The sequence below is a fragment of the Macrotis lagotis genome, chromosome 8, assembly GCF_037893015.1.
Source record: "Macrotis lagotis isolate mMagLag1 chromosome 8, bilby.v1.9.chrom.fasta, whole genome shotgun sequence".
NCBI classification, from domain to species: Eukaryota; Metazoa; Chordata; class Mammalia; order Peramelemorphia; family Peramelidae; genus Macrotis; species Macrotis lagotis.
This window is the reverse complement of record NC_133665.1, coordinates 174,282,724-174,299,327: the sequence shown is the minus strand read 5'-3', so window position 1 is coordinate 174,299,327 and position 16,604 is coordinate 174,282,724. Positions and strand designations below refer to the sequence as shown.

At 37.1% G+C, this 16,604-nt stretch overlaps 1 protein-coding gene across 4 annotated transcripts in view; it reads right to left on the bottom strand.

The window, feature by feature from the left end:
* Positions 1–16,604, bottom strand: part of FHIT (fragile histidine triad diadenosine triphosphatase) — an 896,014-nt gene that overhangs the window by 386,419 nt on the left and 492,991 nt on the right. The window lies entirely within an intron of this gene.

Sequence of the window (16,604 nt, the reverse complement as noted above, 5' to 3'; positions counted from 1 at the left end):
GATTTAAAGTAGGTATGCTTTGTTCTGAACAATTTCCATGGAAATATCCATGATCATTTCCACACCATCATTCTCTATCAGGAAATGATAATAAATCACATTTAACAATAGCAATAAGCAAGATAAATTAGAAATAACCTCAGAGGGAAGGCAAGAGCAATAAGTGGCATAGGCAAATTATTCCTATAGATTTACCTATAATTTGGAGAGAAGTCAAGGAGGCCAGGAGAAAGAGGTTAAAAGGAGAGAATTCCAGATATAAGGGACAAGTAGAGAAAACAGGGTCTAGAGATTTGGTGACAGCAAAATGGACAGGATTATTGGATCATATAATATGGGATGAATATAGAGATAAGGCATAAGAAGGCTAGAAAGGAAGGGAGAAGACAGATTATGAAGAGATTTACATGCAAAATAGAGAATTTTATATTTGATTCTGAAACTAATAGGGAGCCATTGGAATTTGTTGGATAAGGGAGTGACATGGTCAAACCTGTGTTTTATGAAGACCAATTTGATATAGGGTGGACTAGAGTAGGAGAAAAGTGAAACTGAAAGACATAGAAAATATTTACAGGTACAAGGTGATGAGGGTTTGCACCAAGGAGGTGATGACAACAAGTGACTTATATAAGAGAATTCATGGAAGTAGAAATATTAAGACTTGGTGCAGAGCAGACATGGGGAGAGAGAGAGAGAGAGAGAGAGAGAGAGAGAGAGAGAGAGAGAGAGAGAGAGAGAGAGAGAGAGGTGTCTAGATTGACATCTAGGATTATGGATAACTGGGAAAATGATGATGCCCTTGATAATAACAAGGATAGGAAAACAGGAGTCATCATCCGCCCAATTCCCCCAAGGGGTAAGGATTAGATAATAAATTCAGTTTTAAACATGTTGAGTTTGAGATGTCCATAGGCAGTGAGAGACACAAGAGTTTAGAACTGGGTAAGTAGATATGAGAACAATGATTAAAATTGAATACATGAGAACTGAGGAGATCACTATGCAAAATAGTATAGAGGGAAAAGGGAGCTCACGATGGAATCCTGGAGTATATTCATAGTAAATGGGTAAGAAATGGATAAAGATCCAACAAAGAAAACTGAAGAGGATCAAACAGATGGGGGAGGGGAGAATCAGAAGAGATTCAAGGCATGAAAATACAGAGTAAACAGAGAAACCAGAAGAGAGTGAAGGTTAATGTCAAAGTTTTCAGAGAGAAGGATGAGGATTAAGAAAAAGGCCATGGAATTGTACAATTAAGAGATCATCAGTTACTTTGAAAAGGGCTCCTTCAGTTGAATAATAAGATCAGAAGCCAGAATGCAAAGGGTAAAGAAGAAAATGAAAGAAAAGAAGCAGAGACACCAATTGGGAAGATTATGGATGGCAGGTAACAGAGATGAACAGATAAACCGTAAGGGGTTTAAGGATGGGGGAAACATGAATATATTTATAGGTAATAGAGAAAGAATGAAGATTAGTGAGAGAGTAGAAATGCTAACAGGGTAAATCTGCTGGAGAAAATAGGCTAGAATGGGATTATTTGTACATGTAGAGGGGTTTGCCTTAATAAGGAAAAAAACTACCTCTTCATATGCAACAGAGGTAAAGGAGAATTTACTGCAGGATGGTATCTGGATATGAGATAAAGAGAAGGGGAGGAGAAAACTCAATGAATGGCTTCTTTTTTTCCATTGAAATATGAGGCAAAGTTCTCAGCCAAGAGGGTGAGTGAAGGAGAAACCATGCAAAGTTTGACGAAGGGTTAGGGAAGGAATGAATTGATGATAAAATGACTGTCTTGCCCCTACAATAATCAGATTGAGATTACATAAGACTGTAATAGATTTAATCAATAATGATTTTGTGATTTTTCCAATTTTCTTCAGGAGCACCCAAGTAAGTGTGGAGGCAGCAAAATAGTGGGAATAATGCAAGGCCAAGGCATTGCAGGATAAGAATCTTGATGGATTAAGGACTCAAAAGAAGAGTCTAGTATGAAAAGCTAACTCAATAAGAGGTTAAGTTGGGGAAGGTAAATGGGGTTAAAAACCAGGGAAAGAACTGAAGGGTAGAGGGATTGGAGATCAAGTGAGGACTAAGAGATTGTGATCAGAGTTTGTAAATATGGAAACAATTTAAATAGAAAGTATGAAAGATAGAAACTGAACCCAGGAATGGCTGATTCTGTGATTCCAGGTCTCATACTCTAACCCACATTCTATGGCCACTCCTGAGTTCATCAGACATTATCTTGTTGTGAAGACCCTTGATGTCTATAAATTTTAAATCTATTATTTACAGCAAATTCAAGAATGCTTTCTTTGGCTTCCATCAAATTTTGATGGAAATGAATTTTTAAAATCTAAATAAATAATTTCAAAAATTCATTTCAGCTCAACAAACATTTTTAGAGAGTCAGAAGTGGAAAATATTTAAATCTGGAATCAAGTTCAAATCTTGACTCTTACATATACTATGTATGATCTTAAGAAAAATAATTTAACCTCTTCTTTTTCACTTTATCTGGATAAAGAAGCAATTGGACTAACTTACCTCTTTACTTTTACATCCCAGCTAAAAGATTGCCTTCTACAAATGACCTTTCCCAACTGCCCTTAAGACCAGGGATTTGTACTCAATTTATCCTATCAATATCTTATTTGAATTTATTGTTTTCCTCTTGTTCCCCTCCACCTCTGCCTCTAGACTTTAAGCTCCTAGAGAGCAGGGACTGTCTTTTGCCCTCCTGTGTATCACCATGAATTAGCATGGTTCTGATACATAGAAGATATGCAACAGATTGATGCTAATTGACTGACCACCAACCTTCCTTCCAGTACCAAATCTTTGACTGGGCACTCTTTTGAGGTATCTAATACCACTAAATACCTTTTAAGATATCTAATACCTTTCTAGTCACAAAAGATAAAGCTTAGATAAGCCAGGGTCCCTGCCTTCCTCATGCTTGCATATAGCTGGAAGTCTAGACCCAGATCACAATAAGAGCCAATAATACTCAATAAGTACATTGGACAGAGCAGTGTCCAATCAAAATTATGATTATGTCAGAAGGATACATCTATTTTAGGCAACTCAATCTCTCACTGAAAGTTAAAATTTTAATACAGTGTCAACTATTACTGAACATGCATGCAGACACAGACACACACAAAAATCTTTTTTTTCCTACCCTTAAGGGTATACACATGCCAAATGTTGCCTTTCTGGGACAGACTTTCATGCCTTTTAGCCACAGAGGACCATCATAGATGTTAAAAATAGATTACCCTTCTTATTCATTCTAAGGAAAAACGCTAATGTTCATGGTAGAGCCCTATTTCGTGCAGTTCACTAGAAATCATAAATGATCAGTATCCTAGCAGAGAGAGTTGGTTCACTTGTAGAACCCATAGCATTTCTATTCGAGCCTGGCCCTTGAGAGCCAGTTTGAAACAACCCCTGCCTTCAAATTGCAGAGGAATTATTCTCAATTACAGGCTTCTGTCTGTTAAAAGGGATAGTCAGTGATCAGTTCTGACCTCTTTTTTTCCCTCTGACAGGTCAAAATGATGGGAAAAATGACAGGCATTCAATTTTGAAGCTTTTGAGGAGAGGGGGGCTTGGGGAGAAGGTTATATTACTCAACCAGATATCAGTTCTCTTTGTGGTATTCATTTGTTTAAAATCCTCTACTTTCCCAATGCTGAATAAATTGCATGTGGCAATGTAATTTTGCTTAAAGTTACTCACTTAATGTTTTAATTTTGGTATCATTTACGGGAATCTTCTAACAATCAATCACTTTGGCTTGGGGTTTCATGCAGTGGGATGGTTTTGCTTTTCTCCCTTCCTTACCATCTTGTGAGGAAGCTACAAATAACTTGAACTAGATGACCTCTAAGCTAACTTCCAGATTTAAATCTATGATCTTGAACTTTTCAAAGGGGACCTTGGCTATTGATACTATATGAACACTATTGTTTATTTGTGGAGACACACCTGAGCTGAAAAAGTTTCAGTTAATTGGGTCTGAGGCAATATAAGTATTTTGGAACTGACAGAGATTCTTCTATGGATTGAAAAGTAAACCTAGAGTATCATATTGTTTATCTTCTTAATGAAGGGTGGTGGGGTAGAAGGGCTGGAGGGAAGAAAAGAATTTGGAACTCAAAATTTAACAAAATGAATGTTTTTTTTAAAAAAGAAAAAACAAAGCACATATTACCAGAGTTTAAGGGTGGAGAGTAAAGGGAAAAGAATTAAGAACTAATACCCCCCAAACAGTCTATATTCTTAGGACTAGTTTGTTAAATTCTTGATAACCTAGCTCCTCAGTCTAGCTAATTAGGGGTAGAAATTATTTCTGCAAAGAGCTCCCATTTTGGAAGACTTCAAAGAGATGAAAAGGACCAGGGAATATGTTTTCCTTTTAGGAATACATCTGACCCACATTTGGATCAGATGATGGTTGTTCCCACCACTGTTTGAAAGTGTCTTTAAAGTTGACTGAGTCTCCATGAATATATGTCTCTTGAACCTATTAATGACTCTAAAGTGGTTGGCCTAGCCAACCAGCACAGAATACCAAGAAAGGCTAAATACAACTTCTGTAAATGTAGATTGATGACTTACTTACTGATGACATCATACAACCAAAATAATGCCCCACTTTCTCTTTTCTGCTTTGCTATTCTTGTTTCCTTGTAAACAGACAGAATTGCTTTTCTGAGAATGGTAATATAATTTCTTTAAAATGGCAATGTTAAAGGGATTACAAATATAGCATAGCATCAAAATAGGATTAAGAAAAAATGGGGGGGAGTACTCAAACATTCTGAATGTCTTATAATACAATAGGCACAAACCAGTTCAACAATTCAACTTGTCCATTCATAAAAGTGAGAAGGATAGATGGCGTAGCTTTTATGTGTTTAAATTATTCCAAGGAGGAAGATTTCTAGAGATGGAAGATATCTTAAATGTTACTTAAACCTAGATTTTTTGCTCATTTAAATTTTCTAAAAATCCTGATGATTATGAACATTTATATAAAATGAGAAACTTTTATTAATCTCCTTAGCACCACTCACCATACTTCCTTCACAATCATATGGACCCATAATGTGGTCCATGGGCTTGACTAGGAGGAGGAAGATTGTTGTTGTTTGTCCTTCATTCTTGTTCTAAAAGAGTTCCATGACATCAGGAAGGTGATGCCATGACTTGCAAGTGAATTGGATTAAGTGAGATCTGGGGCGGCTAGATGGCACGGTGGATAGAGCACCAGCCCTGGAGTCAGGAGTACCTGGGTTCAAATCCGACTTCAGACACTCAATAATTACCTAGCTGTGTGGCCTTGGGCAAGCCACTTAACCCCATTGCCTTGAAAAATCTTAAAAAACAAAAACAAAAAAATGTGTGAGGTTTGAAGGGAGAAGGCAGATTGGGTAGTGATTTAAAGGAATATTAAAGAAGACCTGACTTTCAGACTAGATACATTGAGGCATGACTACTGGAAATGTTTTGCATAACTACACATTTTTAACCTATATCAAATAACTTGCTTTCTCAATGATGGAGGATGAAGTGGGAAGAAGGGAGAGAATACAGAACTCAAAAGTTTAAAAATGGATGTTAAAATTTGTTTTTTACAGGTAATTGGTGAAAATAAAATAAAATACAATGTATAAGGGATTTAAAGAAATAGAAGAGTTGAAAGTTCTGACCTCTGCTCTTAGTTAGACTACCTGAATTGTGGATTCAGTCCTAGGTATCACAATTTAGAATGATCATTGACAAATTGGCACATATCCAAAGAAAGACCACTGGGATGTTGAGAAGACTGAAATCAGCCCATATAAGGATCAGCTGAAGGACCTGGAGGATATATAAGCCTGGAGAAGAGCTACCTTGGTGAAAGGTGAGAGTAGGGGACATGATAGCTGTCACCCTGTATCTGAAGGACTATCACAAAAGAGGAATTAGATCCGTTCTGCTGCTCCCCAGTAACAATGGGAAGAAGATATAGAAACAAATTCAGACTCCATTTAGGAAAATCCTCCTAAGTATCAGAGCTACAAAAAAGGTGAAAGAGAATACTTAGGGGCGGCTAGGTGGCGTAGTGGATAAAGCACCAGCCTTGGAGTCAGGAGTACCTGGGTTCAAATCCGGTCTCAGACACTTAATAATTACCTAGCTGCGTGGCCTTGGGCAAGCCACTTAACCCCATTTGCCTTGCAAAAACCTTAAAAAAAGAGAGAGAGAATTCTTAGGGGGAAGTGGATTTGGTAGCTTTTGAAACAGAGAGCAAAGATCATTTCTGGAGATCTTGTCTAGGACATCCTTATACTGTAATATGGAGAACAAGTTCATCACTGAAATTTCTCTCAGCTGTGGGGTTCATAATAGATACAGATGAACAGGTCACAAATTTTCTTAGTACCCCAAAAGGTTAGGGGACAAAAAGAGTGAAAAATAGGATCCAGAGTATTGAGGAAATGCTCTATAGTGGACTTATGGAAAGATCTGGAGAAGAATATCACAAGAAGGGTGAGAAGGCATGGAGGAGTAGTACCTATAGTACCCACTCCCAAGAAATCATGAAATCCATACAAGGGGACAATATTCAGACATCATGATTCATCCATGAGTACTTGGGAGTGCAGCTCAAATATTTTGCCTCTTTTATTATATGTTGTTTGTTTTTATCCAGGTATATGATTTCTTTGATGTAGGAAATTCCTGATAATAAATTAAACTTCCTCCCTCTGATCCAGAACACTATTCTTTATTATACAATCTGTGGACACTGGGAGGTTGAGTGACTTCTCCAGAAAGATTTGAACCCAGATCTTTTAGACTTTGAAGCCAGCTCTCTGCACAATACCCCATGATGCCACCTCTCCATTATTCAATTATTCTTACCAAGCCTAGTGATTCTCCTGCACTGATCAATGAGAGCAGGGATGAATACATTCTTCCCATTTATTACCACATTTAACCATATGAGTCTGTTTACTCAAATAATTTGACCCATAATAATGCAGCATAAGCTTTTCTGCATTTGGAACTAACACGTTCATTTGAACCTTACCACATGCTTTTTGGGGGGTGACATTTGAGTTTAACCTTGCATAATTAAAAAGTGATAAATGTTATCTATTGCTTTTGCATATATTCTTCTGCACATTTTTTAAAGAATCAAGCATGTATTCATACAAAGATCTCAGTTTACATCAAATACCTACACAATCAAAAATTTGTTAGAATTTGGCAAAATATTTTTAGTGGAAGACTTAATGCTCTCACTTAAGCAGGCTGCTTGAAGTTATTCCCTCCCCCTTTCTCAGATAATCCAGATTCTTGCTCTCTACAATATAATGCTGATTATAAGTACCCAAAAAAATCAACAAGGGGGTAAGTACACCAAAAGTGAGGAGTGAATTAAACTGACATCTGGGAACTTTTCTCCCTTGTGATGATGATGTTGAGATGATGAGCCTGGATAACTCCAAGATCCTATAGACCCTTATAGTCTCCCTGAAGCTGCAGAGAAGAAATGCTCTAAAGATCCAAAAAGATAACATGACATCTGTCCAATATCTGGGGATCGACATGTAAAGACACTTCAAAAACACAGGAAAGAAAAGACACAGAATGGCTCAGGTTCTAGTTAACTATTGTCTGATCACAAAAAATAATGAAAGTAAAAGTCTTGGGTAGGAATAGCCTTTATGCCAATTGAAGTAATTGCTCAAAGGCTTATCAAGTTTCCCCAGGCAATATGAAGCAAATTGAAATAAAGACTGGAGTTGGCATGAGAAACCTTGGGTTCAAATCCCACCACTGGCACTTACTAACTATTCAATCATGGGAAAGTAATTTAATCTCTCCATGACTCAGTTTCCTAACCTAAAGAGGTTAGACTTTATGGACTCAAAACTCCCTCCCAGTCCTAAAGCTGTGATAGCTTTCAATCAAGCACAACCAGAGGTTATTAAGAGATCATTGTTTTATATATATAATATAGAGATGAACTATTTTTATCTTGATCTTGATTTATTCACTTAATTAGTAAGCAGTTATTTGACATTTACTGTATGTTAAACACATAGTTTCTGGGATATAAATATCAGTAATGAAATAATTCTGACTCTCAAGGAGTCTAGGTTAGAGTTGCAAGTCCAAGCACCTCAGTTTCCCCATTGGTAAAATGAGGGCGTTGAACTTGATGATCTCCAAGCTCCCTTACAAATATACAGGCATGATCCTATGATCTTCTGGGTAGAAGGAACCTACTTTCAACAAACATTTCTTAAATACTTCAGGACAAGGTAATATGCTAGCTGTGTATATGTAGTTGGAAAGGAGAAAGGAAAGGAAATAAATGAAAGAATCAATGAATAAGGATGTAAAAAAATCAGATATAGATAGGTAAATAAATGAATAAAGTGAAACAGTTATCCATGTTCCTGGAGTTTATGGTCGAATATATAATGCAAATTATTGGAAGAAAAAAGAGCTGTGTTCTAGTTCTGCCTCTCATGCATCCTGGATGTGTGACCCTGGGAAAGCTGATTCATTTATCACTACTTTTGTAGTGTGTGAAAATCAAATAGAAACAAATCCCTGAGTAATTACCAGTATCTATGTTGCATTGCAATTTTGTTTATTTTGTTAAACATTTCCCCATTACTTTTTAACCTGGTGCCCTTGGCCAAGCAGTGGGCCTGGAGTTAGAGATGTCTTCTGGGACATGTATTTATGCAATGATCTCAGATTACTTCAAATACCTACACAATCTAATTTCAAAAACTTTGATATAATTAGGCAAAACATTCTTATTGGAAAACTTAATGCTCACACTTAAGTAGGCTTGAAGATTCTAAATTGGAGAGAGGTATCAATCTGCACTGTTAGAGGGAGTTTCATCATGGATAGTTCCCAATAAAATGAAATACCAAAAAAAAAAAAAAAAGAAGCAGAATCAGACATTTTGAATAATCTGAAGACTACCACTAATAAAATATCTGTGAAACCAGTGTACTGGTGTTCCTCACCTCTGCCTGGCAGGAAGTGTCACAGCTGCTTTTGACTTAAGGGTTAAGGGAGATAGAATAGGGGTGGGGGCTCATAAGACACCCCCATTATTGATCAATTATCAATCTAGTAAGACTGAGGAAGGATGAAAGAGACTGACTCAGGTCTTTCCTAACCATAAGCAACTGGGATTCTAAGGCAGATTAATTGCCAAACCTGGAAGTTAAGACCCCCCCTCTCTTCCCCTGATCTTTCCCCCTTGAGGAAGCTTTCTTGGAATTTGATTTTGGCTCTTGGATTTGCCTCTTTGGTGCCTGTGTCTGGCTGCAGTTTTGTTTTCCCCAAGACAGGAACCCCATCTGCCTGCTCTCCAGACCTCACCTTCCATTACTTTAAATACAGACCCTTTACAATCTTATTGTAGGGTTCAAAATTGGGTACCTGGCTCACTCCCACTCTGCACCTGATCCATCTCATTGCCTTTTCCGGGATCAGTCATTAAAACTGACTTGGGTAGAGGGAGCTGGGCTCCCTCTGCATACAGGATCAGAGTTCCCAGAAAATAGTAATTCTTCTCTCCACAGGTTGAATATTCATTCTCCCCTCCCCCCCTCCTCCAGACCCTACACTGCCCAAAGCAGATTGACCCCCCACAATCTAGCAGGAGCATGTGGCAAGATTCCGCCTGGGATAGAAATGGGCTAGGAAATTAAGGACCTCTGGGACCCCCCTCCCATCAGACTGCCTCTGTTTGCCTTGCTCTGTCTTCTTTCCCAGAAGTTCTCAGACATTTGGCTCATGATCTCTTTACACTCTTAAAAATTGTCAAGGGACCCTACAAAGAGCCAAAAATTATGTGGATTATATTTAATTTAGATTATGTTTAATGATATTTATCCTACTAGAAATTAAAATTTCTTAATACTACTACTATAAAATGGTTTTGACCTCAACTCTAACTACTTTGGAGTTTCTGGGTAAGACTTTGAGAATTACTGTTCCATCTTTTGTAGGTGTAAAACAATTCGACACTAGCCCTGAAATCGGAATATCTGTGTTCAAATTTCATTCCTTATGGTTTTTATTTGTTTGACTTTGGGCAAGTCTTTATATTTCCCTGAACCTTGACTTTTTCATTGGTACTTCATGCTCTCTTAGGACCCTTTTGATTTCTGTGTTTTGCATCCTGATCATCTTCATTGCCTTGTTTTCTAGTATCTGTGTCTTCTTGATTCTTGGCTTGATTCTTGATCACCCTGTCTCCTAACCCACCGGAGGTATCTGTATACCAACTTTACCTTCTCTCCTACCTCTCCATAGAACATAAGAGTACTTTTGTATTTGTAGCCCTGTGACCAAGGTTTGGTAGGGCAGGGAGAGCAAGAATCAGACCTTTGATTTCATTGGTGTAAGGAACTTTAGGATAGGGAAGCTCACGACCAAGGAAAGTTGGCATCTTCTCTTCAACAGTGAAGTGCTAAAGAACACTAAGAGATGAAGAGAATTGTAAGGCTCTTCCTGATTTTGAAGTCCTCTCTGCTCTTACAGTGATAATGATTCTCATTAGAAAACCCCCCAAAAAAATGCTTCCAGAGGGACAGATTAATTTATATAAGCCTAGGGACTGGATTTCTCACTTCCACATTCATTCTTATGTTCCTAGAACCCCTTTCTTTGTCTACCACATACCTGATGGTCTACTGCTCCACCACCGTCAGTTCTGGTGTATTAATGATCTCATACAGAATCACTGGATTTCCTAGTTGGAAGGGACCTCAGAGGTTAGCTAGTTAATCCATGTCTAAATAAGAATTTTGCTTCTGTCCCTTGACCTTGGTTTCCTTTGTTCTTCCTTATTCTCTTTCCCTAGTCCTAGGGCTGAAAAACCTGGAAAAACAATTGACTCCATCTTATTTGGATCCCTCGTCATCACTGTTGCTGCAGCCACCATCATCACAATCACTGCTGCTGCTGCAGCCACCACCACCACAAAGTATTTATTAATCATCCACCTGCAAATGGTTGGTTGTATTATATGTGTTTCTGGGCCAAATGTTCAATTAATTTATTGTTTCTTCTCTCAGTAAATATATAATGGGCATTTGAAAAGTGGTCATGCACACTAAACAATTTGGGTAGATCTAAACAAAACTCAATATAGTATATGATGCCAATATAAGAAGTATCAAATGCCATACAGCATAAATATACAGCTTTGTCCAAAGTTCAGAAATGTTTAATGCCATATTTTAAAGGACTAATTTACAAAGTGCACTTAGAAAATATTTAACACTTTATTTAGCACTTAAGACTCTACCAAGACTAACAATTAAATTTCCCCCAAAGCTGAGAGGCATGTCTGAATAAAAGTGCTTTCTAAGGGGGGGGGGGTGGTTCATGCCCCAGATGTGACCTACCTCAGGCCCTAATTCATTGGAATGATGTCTGTGTCAGCTCCTATTTGAAGAGAAACCAAAATCCAGGTCATGAGTTCAATCAGAACCTTACATCTTTAATGGCAGATAAAAGGAGAGGCAGCAGGACTTCATTTTAATTTTCTAGGAGACATTTCCTACTGAGGTGGAATGAAAGTAAAGAAATCTCTGCTATAGAGGCTTAGATTACATGATGCAGTTAGAGGTTTACTAAGCCACCTCTATTGAAGAGTCTTGGATCTCTGCTTTGGAAGGAACCTCAGAGACCAATTAATCAATCCCTATCTAAAAAAAGAATTCTACTTCTATCCCCTGACCTTGGTTTCCTTTGCTCTTTCTTATGTTCTGTCCTTTCTTTCTGTAGTCTTATGACTAAGTTGAACTGAAATAACAATTTCTCCCATCTTGTTTGGATCCATTATCATCACTGCTGGCACTATAACCACCACCACATATCATTTATTCACCACTCACCTGCATGTGTTTATACTGTATATCAGAAAACCAAAGAGACTTTTATCAGTAACTTTTATCGGTAGCCAGAGGTTTCACCTCCCCATGGACCTATAGATGTTTTCCACCTCTTACACAGTTTTTGAGTTCCCCTGAATGGTGCATATGGATGGAGGCATCTGAAGCAGCTCTGCCAACCATCCCATACAAAAGAAATTCCTTTCAAAGTGACTATCCATGAAAGAGTGGCTATCTATGAAAGAATTCCTTATCTTTAAAGTAGGAAGGTTAAAGAGAATCAGATGTACTAAACCTTATGTCTGTGAACATAAAAAAAAATATTCTGATAACTTTATCTCAACATAATTTTTTCTTTGTATTTTCCTTTTTTGCATTAAAAAACACTGACAAGAGGTCCACTAGATGTACCAGACTGGGTCAAGGGATGAAGAAACACAGAGAGTTAAGAACTTCTAGAAGAGATGATCATGAAGACTCTCCTCCAGTCCTACAGTCATGATTCTATAATACCACATGTCTTCTACACCTCATCCATACGATGAAAAAAACGACAATCATCATAAACATATTTTCCATTTTAACATTTGTAAAGGTACTTTATACTTAGAATATCATTTAATCCTCACAAGAATTCCATGAAGTGGACACTATTATTATTCCCATTTTACAGATGAGAAAACAAAGGTAAATAGGAGTTAAGTGACTTGGCGAGGATCTCATTACTTGTTACTTGAGACAGGGTTTTCCAGATTCCCAGTTCCCATGTTCTATCATGAGTGTCCAACGTTTTAATTCTTCTGGGTCATTTCACCCAACAAAAACTTGTCCAGCATCACATATAGAATTAAATATTTATTGATGATTACAATGTAACCCATATTACCGAGTATAATAAAATGGGTTTTGAAAACCACATGCAGCCCATGGGTCATGGGTTGGATTCACCTGCACTAGACCATAGTTTCATGATACAATCAGAGAGATCGTGGGCTTCATCAATAACATAACCATTAGTACTCAGTTATTAAGATATCTGGAATAAATTCCTCCCCTCTGCTTCCTACCCTTTAAAATGCAATTCCATTAGAATCATTATGAAGTCTTTCCTTTTCTTCCCAGCTACTAGTGATCTCCTGAATTTTGTCTTTATTTGTTTTATCTACTATTTGTTTTCATTTGTTTTATATTTCTGTTGTCTGTCTATAAATACTTGTCTTCCTCATTGGAAGAATTTTTCTTTCTTCCCACTTGTTCCCCATTTTCTTAAACAAAGAAACTACTCTATAAATGCTCAGTTTATTCATATGATTAATGGAAAGACTTGACTACAGTCATTTATTTTTAGTTTCAAAATATAAGGTATTCCAAATATCTCAGTATGATTTTAAGCTATTATAACTTAAAGCCATAAGACATTTGGGACATCCTTTACATTGTTCGGTTATACCTCCAAGCAGATGTGCCCATCAAAATTGTGCTCATTTTAAATACTTTCATTTAACAGGCATTCATTAATTGCCCTCAGTGTGTGATGAAGGGGCAGGTGTGTGACACAGTAGAATGCCAGACCTAGCCTCAACTTCCTGAGTTCAAATCTTGCCTCAGATAGTTACTAGTGACCCTGGACAAGTCACATTACCCTGTTTCCTTCAGTTTCTCAACTATAAAATGAGCTGGAGAAGAAAACAGCAAATCACTTCATGACCTCTAACAAGAAAACCCCAAATAGGATCATGAAGAATCAGACGTGATGGAAAAATGACTTAATAACAACATATCTGATAAAATGTGCTGGGAGCTTAGGATCTGATGAAACTTGAAAGAGCAACCAACCCAATTTTCTGTTGAATGTACCAATTAATTCCTAATCACCCAATCTCTTATAGGCTATCTCACTTCTCACCTCATCCTAAACCCCACTGAACCTATTCCCCTAACCTGTGTCTATGTAATGAATAAGTAAGAAAAGATGATTTGGGAAATACTCAAGTCTAGAACTACTACAAATGCACAAGAAGATAAGTCCTTTTATTTTTGACCACAGACATAACCAGCTATCTGGTTGACCCTATGTCTTTGAATATATATTTTCAAAGTTGAGGTTAACTGTGAAATATTGATCAACCTCAAACAACTTAGCACTTCACAAAGCTGAAATGCCACACTCTTAGAGAAAGATAACTTTACTACAGGCATCGACCTTCCCCATTGATGAACTGAAGTCAGTTATTATGAAGTCTCATACATTCTCTACTGATAGACAAAACAAATGGAGGCCCCTAATGAGTACAAAAGGAATTAAAAATGCATTAGCCCATTGCAACTTCGAACTGGGATGGAGAACTGTTTGGCTCATTTTTTTTTTTTTTTTTACAAATAAAGTTTAGATGAGTTGAAAATTCAGTACAAAGGATATCTCTGAGACTCTCTGGGTCCAGTTGAGTCCTTGGACCAAAATCAAATGCATTTTATCTAAGGTATGGCACTAACTTTCATCAAAAAAATTATCATATGTTCCATCACAAATGGTTATTGTAAAATCTTTATTAACCTAAGTACATATAAAAATTGTGAATTCTTAATACAAAGCCGTATTTGACTTTTAAATTTCATTTTAAGCTTGGCCCGTTCACTTGGAATGTGATTACAGAGTAAATTAAAAAGTAATCACATGTGAATTACATTTCCTCATGAATGTAATGACTCTGAGAGCCTGATTAATGTTAAACAGAGCCTGTCCTACCTCATGCATACCTTCCCAGGTGAGATGTGCAAGATAGCTGTCGTGAGTTGATTTAATTTCCTTTTACTGGTATTCCGGGGAGAAATGCCAAACAGATACAGATTCAGCACGTTCATTAGGGCTGTGCTCATCTCTTTTGTCCGTCCAACCACCACCTGCAAAACACTACCATCGTCAACTGATGGTTGTAAGAAAACACCCAAGGGAGGTGGTGCAACTCATGTAATGTTTTCTAATGAGCCAAGTCGGGTTTTTTTTCCTTCCCTAAAAGTCCTTTACATCTAGATGGAATAATTCAGGAAATGCATTTGTTCAGCGGTAAAAGTAACAAATTTTTACACAAAGAAAGGAAACATTAATAATCTACAGTGATATTACTGTAGAGAACAAAATTTACACCATAAATTTAAGACTATGAAATGCGAGACTGTTAAATACTCCCCTTACAGGAAATGGAGCACGTACTTGGATACTTTGAAGAATCTGTGATTTTATCAGAAGGGATATTCATCCCACCTGCACAGATGAAGATCTGCTCTCACTTTCCTATACTGGGAAATTCTTGCACATGCTTTCCTGCAAATCTTTTCTTGAATAATACACTGGAACCTCACAGACAACTTGAGAATTCAATAGATTTACTCCTGTTTGGCAAATTCAGGTCAAAAGTATTATTTTCCAAATGAATCATTTGCATCAGAGGATGACAGTCCAAAACACTCCCCAAGTTTTTGAACCTGATTAATATGCAATTGGTAAATTTATCACAAGTTTATTAATTTTTATATTTTATGAAATAAATAAAAATATAATAGAACATTCATAATGTTAACATATGGTTTCCCAAGTCCACATGTGACCCACAGGGATCCTTATATAGAGTTCAGTGGCTCTAGTTTCTGACTTCGATACTTCTAGTTTACAGTCACATTGTACTTAGTAGTGAAGAATAAATTGGTACTTTTAATTTGTTGAGTTATTTCAGGGGTGCCTGACTCTTCATGACCCCATTCTGGAATTTTCTTGGCAAAGACACTAGAGTGATTCACCATTTTCTTCTCCAGCTCATTTTACAGATGAGGAAACGGAGGCAAGCAGGGTTAAGTAACTTGCCCAGGGTCACACAGCTAGTTAAGTGCCTGAGACCAGATTTGAACTCAGAGGAGTTTTCCTGATTCCAAGAATAGTGCTCTACCCACACCACCACATAACTGATCTGATATTTTACATGCCTTTCTTCATTTGCTCACTCTAGATTCATTCACTCTGAAGTTCATAGTGAGGGAACTTTTAATGATAAATTATCTAACTAGTGACTTATTTTTGCCCCTACCTATAAATCTATATAATATACATTTGTTTAACAAATATGTATGTGTACATAAAGGTATATATGTAAATATGTACATATAAATATTTAAAATCATTTGTACCTAAGCTATTTATTTCTCGACTGTCTAGCAATTCAAAAGTTACTAACAGGCTTAGAAATAATATAATATTTCTACAGGTCTTAAATAAATAGTAAAGTACAAGCATGTTAATGAAGGACCCCATTCCCAGGTTGTTCAGTTTTATCTATCCTTCCCTTCTGAGTGATTTGGGACATTTCCAGTTATGATTATAATAAGGAAAATTTGGGCAACATAGACCTGAAGCTGGAGTTTTGGTGTGGAGAGCATCTATCTGCTAGTTCTCTCCAACTTTCCACAGAGAAGAGTACCACTTTTCCTGTGTTATCCTAGTCTGTAACTAGCTAGGCAGCCAAGCATGTGATACCATTTGTGCCTATGATTTTTCTTTTTAGGTTTTTGCAAGGCAAATGGGGTTAAGTGACTTGCCCAAGGCCACACAGTTAGGTAATTATTAAGTGTCTGAGCCCGTATTTGAACTCAGGTCCTCCTGAC